We start from the raw sequence: 10,764 nt of genomic DNA, 5'->3' as shown, positions 1-10,764 counted from the left end.
CTCCGCCGCTGCCCCGCCCCTACAGCGCCACCGCCGGGCGCCCCGCGCGGCTGCCTCACGGCAAGGCGCCGCCTCAGCGACACCCGCCGGCACTGCGGCCGCGAAGGGAGAGGCGCGGGGAAGAGCTGTGGTGGCGCGGAAGGTGATATGAGACCTTCCTCCTCCGCGAAATCGGAGTAGCGCCCAAAGCCGGGCCGCCTTTTCGAGCAGGCGGCTCTCGGGACAGCTACATTGAAGCTCCGCCGTTGGGGGCCTCGCGCGGCCGAGGCATGCTGGGAAATGCAGTCCAGCAGGCGGGGCTGCCGCGTGGGCGCCGGAGGCGCGGCGCGGGCGGTGCCCGCGTGGGCGAGGCCCTCGCGCGGCCCCGCGCGAGTAGGGGGGGGCGCGATGCGTTGGGCCGGGCACTTCCCGTGGCAAAAGTCGGAGGAAGTACCGGAGAGTGGCGCGAAGTGGGACTGAGCCCGCTGGCGGCCCCCGCGGCCCGCCCGGGGCGCTGCGACCCGAAACGCGGCGCGGCGGCAGCGGCAGGAGAGGCCGGGCTGCGGGGGCGGGGAGAGGGGCTGAGCCCCTTCTCCCGGGAAGAGGCGCCCCCGCTGGAGGCGGCAGCGCCCCGGGCTGCTCCCGGCCCTTGGCTGTCCACACGGCGCCCCGGCGCTGCTCCCTTTCCTCCCAGCCCTCTCCCCACCTCCGTCTCGCCTCCCCACTCCTTGCTGCCTTGGCGTCCCACGGCCGTGCCAAGGAGCTGCCTTCCCGCCAGGTGAGCTGGACTGAAGCGTGGAGCGCTGCATCGCTCTGCTTAACGCCCGCCTGGGACAGGGTCCCTGGCTTCCAACAAGAGAAGTAGATCAAGTGAAGGAGGCCAGAGATGAGGGTGAGACATGAGCTGGAAAACAGAGACGTTCACTATACTACAAAAGATCGGATAGCACAGCCACCTGCGACATGGAAAAGAAATCCGAGATGCAGCAGAGGTAGCTGCTGACACAAGGGAAGCAATGGCCACAGCAGACTAGAGGTCCAGAGCCTGAAGGTCAGGAGAAGACAGTGTGGGGGAACTGTGAGACTCTTGGCTGTTTCTTATCGTCACTGGACTGTCCCTAAGGGATGACACCAAAATTGTTTTTCTGATCTTACTTGGTACAAGTCATTGTGCCTGGGTCATTTGCAGTCTATATTTTGCCTGACTTGCTAAAAACTGTATTTTTCTATTAGGGAACTAATGTGAGTATTCATGGGAGACATATGGGATTGAGCCTATGGCATGGGATGCACATGGTAAATGCCCCCCTGCACAGAGGGTACTAGATGACACTTCAGTTCTTACAGTGGTAGGCTACAGAAGGTCTGCTTCTACCGCTGAATTATTCCTGTTTGGCTTTCCTAGACGTGCATCCTGATGCATCCCATACCAAATTTAAAGAAGGAATGCATGTTGCAAATCCTCAGACGAAAAGGTTAAATTAGTGTGTTGCTTATAAGTCATCAGCCTTATTGCTGTTTTAATTAGATTTAATTTCTTGTTCACAGTGGTTGCCTGTGGTAGTATCTGGATTCCCAAGGAAACGAAGCCCATATGAGCACAAAGGCAGAGTGCTCACTGCCTTTGTGTGTGAGTATGCATGTGTGTGCCTGTCCTTCCTCCCCACCCTTAATAATTTTTTAATCTGTTGGTCAGTTGGTCAGTCTGATTTGACAGAGGGAAAGAGCCTCCAGGAGTGATTATAAACATCCTGACTAGGGGAAAAGTTTTGAGTGGAACTTGCAGCTTATTAGAAACCAGAGAATTGCAGCCATGAGATGCAAATGCTGCGGAGTCCAACCTTCAGCAGAGCTTGACTTTCAGGAGCTCTCACAAAGTAGAGAAACCAACCCTCACTCAGGCCTTTATGTTTAACAAATAAAAAAGGTAGCTGTTAGCAAACCTGAATACCAGGTGAATCTGTCAACAGATCCAGCAGGACAAGAGATTACAACATCAGAAGGATAGTAAATTACCTAATCCAGGCAGTTTGAGAGAAAAGCTTTGACATAACACTTTAAACAGTCTTCTGCAGCAAAGCAGGAGTTGCCAAAACCTAATGCTTCTACATATTTAGAACAAATGATTCTGTCATGCAGTGTTCAAAATTATTCAGAAATTTAGCATAAAACTCTCCAATTCCCTAATATAAGAAAACAGATGTTAATCACAATTAAAAAACAGAGTACAAAGAGGATCCTGGCAGAACTTCCTCAGGCCTGATCTGCATATTGAGTTATGCAACAGTTTTGATTGCTGCGTTGCCAGCTGCAGAGGAACTTTCTGCATCCTACGTAGCAACAATGAGAACGTGAAATAATTTGTGTCTGCGTTATCGCAGCACTTGTTTAAGCACGGCCTTTTGTTTTGGAAGATATGCAAAGCAGCTTCTGGAAACATACCTTTTCTCTCTCTCTCTCTCTCTTTTCTTTTATTTTATTTTTATTTTTTTTTTTACTGTGATATTTCCCTGTTCTCTGAAGCTATTTAGATAGAAAACAGAATGGTTTTGGTTCTGTTGACGTTGCAGGAGAGTGAAAGAATACCAGTGTTCAGATGTTTCCCAGTGGTGGAGAATTTTCAGCCAGACATGGACAGTGGGGATTTGATCTTCTGCTGATCTCTGTTAGACTCAGTGACACTCTGTATGTACCCAGAGATACCTGAAGTCTTGCTTGACATCACTGAGATGTTTTCATGAATAAGAAATGCTTTTCTGAAACAATACTTTAAAATGCAGTAGTGTTACACCACTTTGGCAACAGGTTTATTTTTTGCAGTATCTTCTCCTTTCTTCTTTCTGACCTTTTTACCTCCCCCCCCAAACACACCATTTTAGTTCTGTTTCCTTTATGTCTGAAGAGAATGACATCTTCACGTACTACTATACGTAAAGGAAGAATAGCAACATTTTGGAGGAATAAATGTTGCTAACAGAAAGGAAGTGCAAGGTTTTAGGGTTGGGCAGAAAAACCTCCCGAACAAACCAACAACAAACAAACAGGGTTTCCTCAGAGACTTAAGGTCACCTTGAGATACTGCATATGGGTTATGTATGGCTGTGCTCCAGAACCCAGGACAAGGTCAGTAACTCAGCTTTCGTTTGGAAAAGAATGTTTTTCAAGGCTCATGGCTGTGAGAAAGAAGCAGGAGTAGGTGGACCAAATATCATCTGTGCCTTTCTGAGTGGGCAAACCAACTGAAAACAACAGGTGTAGGAGGCAGGAACTTCTTCGTTCATTATATTCCTGAGTTCTGCTGCTCTGGGCAAGGACCTCCATTAATAACACTCTCATACAATGTTCATAAGTGAGGCTTTTGTTCTGATGCTCTGGTGTCAGCAGAGACCACATTGAAATGATGCTCAGGAAAGTGGAGAGTGAATCTTTCTTTCTCTGGAAAAGCCTGAATCTGATAGATACTGTGTAACTCAGCTAGATACTGTGTAAGAGCAGACACAGCCAAACAGGAGTGGTGACAGGTCCAACGCAAGGACTGCACTCGTGAAGCTACTTCAACACCTACAACTTCAAATAAGGGAGCTGTAGAGAGGTAGGGCCTAACTGCTTTGGCAGAGCTATGAAACCACTCTGTCTTCATGCCCTCAGTCTTTTAAATGTAGCTCTTTGAAAGATGTTTAAAATACAGCATTCCAGGTTTACCTGCAGAGGTCACGATGCTCTCTTTGTGGACACTGTGTGCCTCTATAGCTTTAGCAAGAAATGCTATCTTTGGGATGCCCTCCCGTGTTTAAATAAATAGCCTGGGAATGTCTGTTAAAGTCACTGTGAAAGCAATAACACTATGGATAATTCCAAATGGAAGTATCTCTCTGAATCCTTTTGTTTTCTTTTTGTCTTACGGCACTGTGTACTCTTAGAGCAGGGTTATGAGGTTGTCTTGGAGATGGAGGGCTTAAGCATAAGCCTATCGTACTGAAATGTTCACATTAAACAATGTAACTGTGAATTCTTTCAACAAATGACTGAGTGAGGTGAAGTGACAAAAAGCTTACGAAACTGTCACAGGGGAGTTGCATAAACTGGGGTCAGATGTTCAGTTTGAGACTGTTACATGAGCGAGGAGTTTTGCAGCTGGTTGACTAAAGGAAGTGGGAAGTCAGCTGGTCTCTAGTTGTTATAACAACAACCTGTTATGTTTCTCAGGCAACAGAGATGCCCATAGTCTTTTGGCAGTCATGAATCAAGAGGATAATTTCCTCTTTTCCTGGAATAATATTTGAAAACTACACATGTTTTTCAGTCCATTGAATTTGGGACTTCTCTTAGAAGTGGCAAGATCCTGTCAAGTGTTATTACGCTATGGTGCAGCCTTTGAGTGGGTTGGCACAGAGATTTTGGGAATGCACCATAGGTTTAAATAATGGTAAATAATTGTGAAAGAGAAGGACAGAAAGAACCTCCCAGGTTGCTGCAACATCCAGCTGAAGAAAAAAACATCCACAACTGTGCATTGCCTTTTTTCCTAATGTTTAGTTTATATCTTCCAAGAGAAAACTGGCAAGTGACTGGCTATGAATAATGTACCCACGGGGAAAGTTTGTTTCTAAACATGAACATTTAGTGCCTGGCTTATGTCTAGGTGGGTGTGCTGGCTATTTCATAAAGATTTCATTTTATTGAGGCAACCACATGAAAGAATTGCTGTGGAGGAACTGAAGGTGAGAATATCTTTATTCTGCATCTACAGCAACATCAACACCCTTCACGTAGTAAAACTGAAATGCAGAGACTAACCTTTCTCTTTCATCTCTTCCATGCCCCTCTCTGTGCCTGGGTCCCCTTGCAAGTTATACCTAATATGATATCATCCTTTACATTTCTTGCTATCTCAATTAGGCAGGGGAATTATCAGCTTGATGAAACTCTGGGCTTTTCTACCATCATGGCAGAACACAGAGAAAGTACAGGCTTGAGCTAAGGTTTAATGTAATTTAGGAAAAGGTGCTGATGGAATAACAGCTGCAAACACAAACAAAAAAAAAAAAAAGAAGAAGAAGAAAAATACTTGCATTTAGCTATAGGACTTTCAAAGCTGAGGTCACTTAAGCAAGGGAGCCTGAAGGTGCAGTACGCTTCAGAAACAGGTAAATCAAATCATGTAACAGCATAATCTGCATAATTTTTTAAAACATATCGAGGCCTCTAATCTGAACCTTGCTGAACTTGATGACACTCTTCAGTACTTATGGTCTTCAGTACCCCCTGGTTAAGCAGTGCCAGATGCATATTCTCCTTCATCCTCTCAGTCCTCCTTAATGCCCAGGTTTGGGGGAATGACTGTTAGCAAAAGATTTAATATCTGATGCATCTGCAGTTAACCCTCTGTATAAAGGAGTCTCAGAATTATGTTGCTGTGTACATCTGAGAGAGGTAAAATAACACTATATATGGAAAATACTCATTTCTGCCAATGTAAATCAGGAATAATTCTGTTTAAATTGAACACCATTGAGATGACTATCAAGGCTTGAGAATTCCCAGTATACAGAATATTTTATGCTGTGGTATAGGTAGGGCCAAAAAAACACAGCAAGGCTCAGATAGTTATAACAGCGAAACACTTTCCCAACAATTCCCACCAAAAAGTTCTGTTAAAAAACAGTTAAGGCTGCTTCAGGGCAAAACACACCCACACAAGAAATGACAGGTTAGAGGAACCTTCTTCCCATAAGTTATCATGCACACCTCATATTAACCACTCCCAGCGACAGACTCCAAACCACAACAAAGAACTTCCCTGGTTCTGTGGGATAAGGAAACAAACTAAATACCCATCCCTCCTACATACCTAAGTGCAAAACGCTCTGTCTTCTGCAACACTAGCATTAGAGGCTGATGCATGTGTAGTGGCTATGTTTGTGATTATAGGAAAAAATGGAGATAACAGGTGTCCCCTGAGCTTGCACTCTGCTGGTACTGCAGGTTTCAAGAACCGTCTTTGACTTGTCAGACTGTGTTTCTCTCTGTAGGTGACTCACCACTCCACTTGGTAGACCCCTTCCCCAGCGCAGAGCTGAGGAGCCACCTATTGCTTTTTGTTAGATTGGGGGATCAGCTATGTGAGCTATTTACACTACAGTAAATCTGATTGCCTTGGTGTAAAGATAGTTACATTTGCACCAGCTATTTGTACTGGACTTCTTCTACATGATTTATTCCTATTGAGCCATAAGAAATTTTACAAGGAAGGAGTTTATGTTGAAGAATTGTTTGTGTGCATGCCTCTGCTCCCAAGCGTGTTGGTGGTCTTTCATCTACCATCCCACACAGCTTTATACCTTCCCCCACATCTACCTGCTGCTTTCACCCAGGTTTCTTCTGCTCCAGGTAGACCAGCGCTGACCAGGTTTCCTCCTTGTTTAAATGCAAATGAAGAGTTGGTTCTGCCTTTTTGTATCCAGATGCTCCAGGAAGTCTAAGAACAGAGCAAACTCTGTCCACTCTAGGAACAATGTCTTGGTATCGCACCAACATGTTTTACCTGTCATTCTCTGGAGAAAGGCAAAGATGTGTTGAATCCAGGCATAAAACCCAAGACTTTTATGTTGGGCCTCGTAGAAGGATGAATTCTCTTCCCTTACAAAGTTGCATCAAGACAAAGAATTTGAACACAAATAGATGATGGACAGTAGCTTTCCAAACTCTGTCTCTTGACAATGAGCTGGAGATAACTCTGTCAAGAGATACTAATCTAAGAATATAATTCCATGTCATGTGTTTGACCTTGAAGATGCTGAGCACAGTAAGGTGGAAAACTTCTGTGCTGAAGCTACACGCCAATGCTGTGACCTGGACATAGTCTGTTACTTCACCATGTGTCTCCAAAATTTTGACCTTGTTCTCCCTGTGTGCTGCACTGTGTGGCCAGCTCCAGCCTAGAAAAATGATATTGTTACGAAACTATGTTCATTACTGACTGAACATTTTATAGCTCTGTCATAGTGCAAAGGCCCAGGACAGCAAACTAGTAAAAGTTTGATACGGGCATTTGCAACCCCATTTAATTTCTCTGTCCTCCAGGAAAATCTGTTTATTTGTATCAACAAATCCTAGAGAATAAATAATTGTTTAGAAAACTGTAATAACCAGATTTTAATCTTAACGCTTTTAATGTTAAAGACTTTATTAATGGTTTCTAATTTTCCTGTGGGCTATGTAATGGTAATACAACACAGAGTGAGCTTGAAGCAGGGGGCTTTTCAGGATACCTATATATGACATACACATCTCTATTCACTGGTCTAATGATATGAGATCAAAATGGGTGGAACATTTCCTCTGTTTCCATGACAGGAATACTTGTCTTCAGCATCAATACTAAGCTTCTCTGTAAGCTCTTTTGAGCCATCCTTATTAAAAATACATTAGACATACAGCTGTACGAGTTGAAGTCTTGGAAGAATATCTCTATCCCTGCAAAGTCAAAGTGCTTTCAGTGTGGATGCCTGCAGGGGACAGTGGTCATAAAGCAGTCAGAGAACATAAGGAATGCTGAGATTTCAGCACCCGCGTGATTACCCACAGCTATACAAACAGTACAGGGAAGAAGACAGATTGACCTTGGCCATGTTTTGAGAGTGCCAGATAACTAGGTCCTTAAACAAGCCTTCTTTCAGCATGAAGAAGAAAGAAGAGACAGTGACCCCAAGGAATGCTAGGAAACAGAATAATGAGTTAAGCCGCAACATTGCAAGTCAGCAGCTGGAACATCTGAAAGGGACTGGCCCAGGATAAAAGTGGTTGGTGATGACAGGTATCTGCCTTATGTGCCTGGCAGTGAGAGAAAGAGATTATGTTGGGTATATGACAGTAGTATATCAAGTACATGTAGGCAGAATTTTTCAAAACATGAATAGTATACTATGCCTTAGCAGTCCCATAACTACTCACCATAGTGAAATTTTAGTCTGTTTGTAGGAATTTGAAATGGAGTTTAAGAAGCACAAAATGTTTTAGCATATTTCTGTATCCACAGGGTCATGGCTATCTTTTCTTAGCTTCCCAGATTAGTATCTGTATTTGTCTGTAGAGAACATTGGGAGGCTCCATTCTAGCAAATAATGGCAATGCTCATCTTGTTGACCTCCCCTTCACCTTTGCAAATAGGTATTTTCTTTGCTGTTTCCTCACATGACTGGGGAACACACCCTCCAACACCCGAATGAGTTGCAAAAGTGCAAACACAATCACCAGGCTGGGCTCATCAGCTTCCCCTCTAACTCTTATCTTGGGCCTTGCCCCAGGATGGTTGTTACATACTTAATCTGAAGGAATCACCCTCCCATGGTAGATGAAGTACAGTGGAAATACTGTGGAGATACCACCAGATGTTAGATCCATGAACCAGGGAGATTTGATACAAGATGAAAGCTAGAAACAAACTTACCATCTCCACAGTCTCCTATAGAAAGCAGGCAGTGGAAACGATCCTCAAAATGGCTGTGGCAAACAGCCTGAGGAGCGAAAGAAGCTTTTTCTTTGCTATACTGGAAAACTGAGCATTACACAATTACTTGTTGTTTTTCTCGCCTTATGGATTCTACCCTTGTAATGTGCAAATCCTCAGGGAAATGTGTTCACTGCCATCCAGCATCTCACTAATTAGAGATCAAAGAAGAGATGTTTGGAGAGCTCATAGAGATCACTGTGAAGAGCATTATTGTAGTTCAAAATGACAAGAGTTCCTGAAACAAGAAAAGAAATGGCAGAAAGGAGAAGGAAAAGAACCAGGAGGTGAAGGTCACAGTCTGTCACTCATTTACTGGTGAAAAGGGGGGTCATTTTGATGTAAGAATTGGGGGAATCAGTCAATCAGCAGAATCTGTGTTAGTTGAAAAGGGCAAGAAAGATGCATGCAGAGATTCAGTAGCAGCCCTTGGATATTATGATCAGGTCATAAACCACTGTTATTGCTATTAAAGAATATGCTCCAAAGACACTGCTTATGTTCTTTCCCTTCAAGCTCCTCCACAGCCTACCCAGCATCCTCACCTTCCCCATCTAGCACATGGAAGGTCCACCATCTAGCTGCTGAAAGTCCACCAAAGGCCAGGCCTCACTGTTGAGACTTCACCCACAGCTATGGCCAGCTTGGCAGGGAGAACATCTCTCCGAGGAGAACAAATTCCAGGAATTTGTTTTCCCTTGGTACTGAGTTGCTACCGCAGTGCTGCAGCTGTCAAAGAACCCGAGTGACTCGATGCAGAAGTATTCTATTTACTCTATCTGTTTTGCTCTCTCCTTTCAAACACTACTTTTATATTCTACAGTCAGCCAAGCAACGCTTTGTAAATTTTACAACCCATTCCCCCCAGAGCCTGAAGGCATAAAGCATTCATACAGAGCACAATGTGAGAGTTAAACTCATAAAAGATATGAAAACACATAAAGCTTGCATGGTAGGTCCTGAATAAGGTCAGGGAGTCTACCTACACCTTCAAGGGCAAGCACTCCCCCAACTAGTAAGAGTTAAAAACAGACCATGTTAAAAACTGATGAAAATGCAAGTAGGCATAGTGTGTTACTTAGATCTGTCACACAAAAATCTGATTTACCTAAAGAAAGCGTGAAAGTGCATGAAACACATCCTCACCAGATATCAACCAACTGCATATCGAAACCTTTGGAACAAATTTAGAGGAATGAATAATTCCAAATTACATATAATAGGTAGAAAATAGGAGAGATGCGAGGTGAATCTTTCAAAACTAGATCATGCTAAACTAAGCAATTACTTTTCTTAGACCTGATAACCCAATCTCTTTGTCAAAGGAAACGTGGTAGATCTCACGTACTGGACTTCAATAAAGCATTTGGTTAAGTGTCACTTAGGTGATTGAAAGGCAAATTGAAAGGATGGAAATTAGTAGGCAAAGTGTAAAGGGGTAAAAAGAGCTGCTTGAATGGAAGACAAGTAATGTTGGAAAGGTATTGTGCTGAAATGAGGGTGTCCACAAAACTAATCTTAGCACTTTTAGTATTTTTGATTGACAGATTAAATATGAAAAGCAGGAGTGTTGTCAGTCAGATTTGTGATGAAATCTGTCATTAGCAGAAAGCTGGAGGGTGTGGCCAGTACTCAAGAAATTACGGATATCATAAAGAGAGATCCCTAGGTGCTGAAGTTATACAAATAGAGTGAAATGTAGTAGTACAAAGGCACACACTTGGGAACTAGTAACAAGAATTTCTGCAGCAAGCAGGGCTTGAAATGACTGAGAAGGTGAATTTGAATCTTGAAGATCGCCACAGGATGATTGTGAGCCCCCAGTGTAATGCAACTGCAGAAAAGACAAATCCAGTCTTGGGACATACAGTTAACACATTCTCAAAAGAGACAGAAATGCTGCTAATGGCATTGTAAAAGAGGTGCTGGAGAAACTTTGGAGTATTGTATACAGTTCAGGTTAGTTGTATTAAAAAAAAAATCAAATTGGGACAGGTGCTGAGAAGAGATTATACCAGGATAATTATAGAGAATGGCCAGCCTCTCCTATAAAACACTGGAAGTATTTCAACAAAGCAAAGGGTGAGATGGCCTATGATTTATTTCCATAAATACCTGGGGGAAACATGAAGAAAAAAGATGAATTATTCAATTTGAAGGACAGTTTGACATAAAAATATGTGAGTGCAAACTGGCTGTCAACAGACTGTGTCCTGACAGTAGAGGGAAGCTCCTAGCCACCAAAGGTGTGAAGAACAGTCTTCCCACTGATGGAG

The 10,764-nt window shown here is 43.7% G+C and overlaps 1 long non-coding RNA gene across 4 annotated transcripts; it reads left to right on the top strand.

The window, feature by feature from the left end:
- The first annotated feature begins 323 nt into the window (after positions 1–323).
- On the top strand, positions 324–8,980 carry LOC134138505 (uncharacterized). 4 transcript variants are annotated; one of them, XR_009957911.1, is made up of 3 exons: positions 324–1,030; positions 1,528–1,609; positions 2,550–8,980. It is a non-coding gene; the product is annotated as an uncharacterized LOC134138505 (long non-coding RNA). The 4 variants fall into 4 exon arrangements; XR_009957912.1 differs by having other exon boundaries at positions 2,503–8,980; XR_009957910.1 differs by having other exon boundaries at positions 324–1,221; positions 6,370–7,417.
- The last annotated feature ends 1,784 nt before the right edge of the window (positions 8,981–10,764 follow it).

The sequence above is a fragment of the Rhea pennata genome, chromosome 3 (assembly GCF_028389875.1).
Source record: "Rhea pennata isolate bPtePen1 chromosome 3, bPtePen1.pri, whole genome shotgun sequence".
In the NCBI taxonomy this organism is placed as follows: domain Eukaryota; kingdom Metazoa; phylum Chordata; class Aves; order Rheiformes; family Rheidae; genus Rhea; species Rhea pennata.
This window is presented reverse-complemented; position numbering and strand designations above follow the sequence as displayed.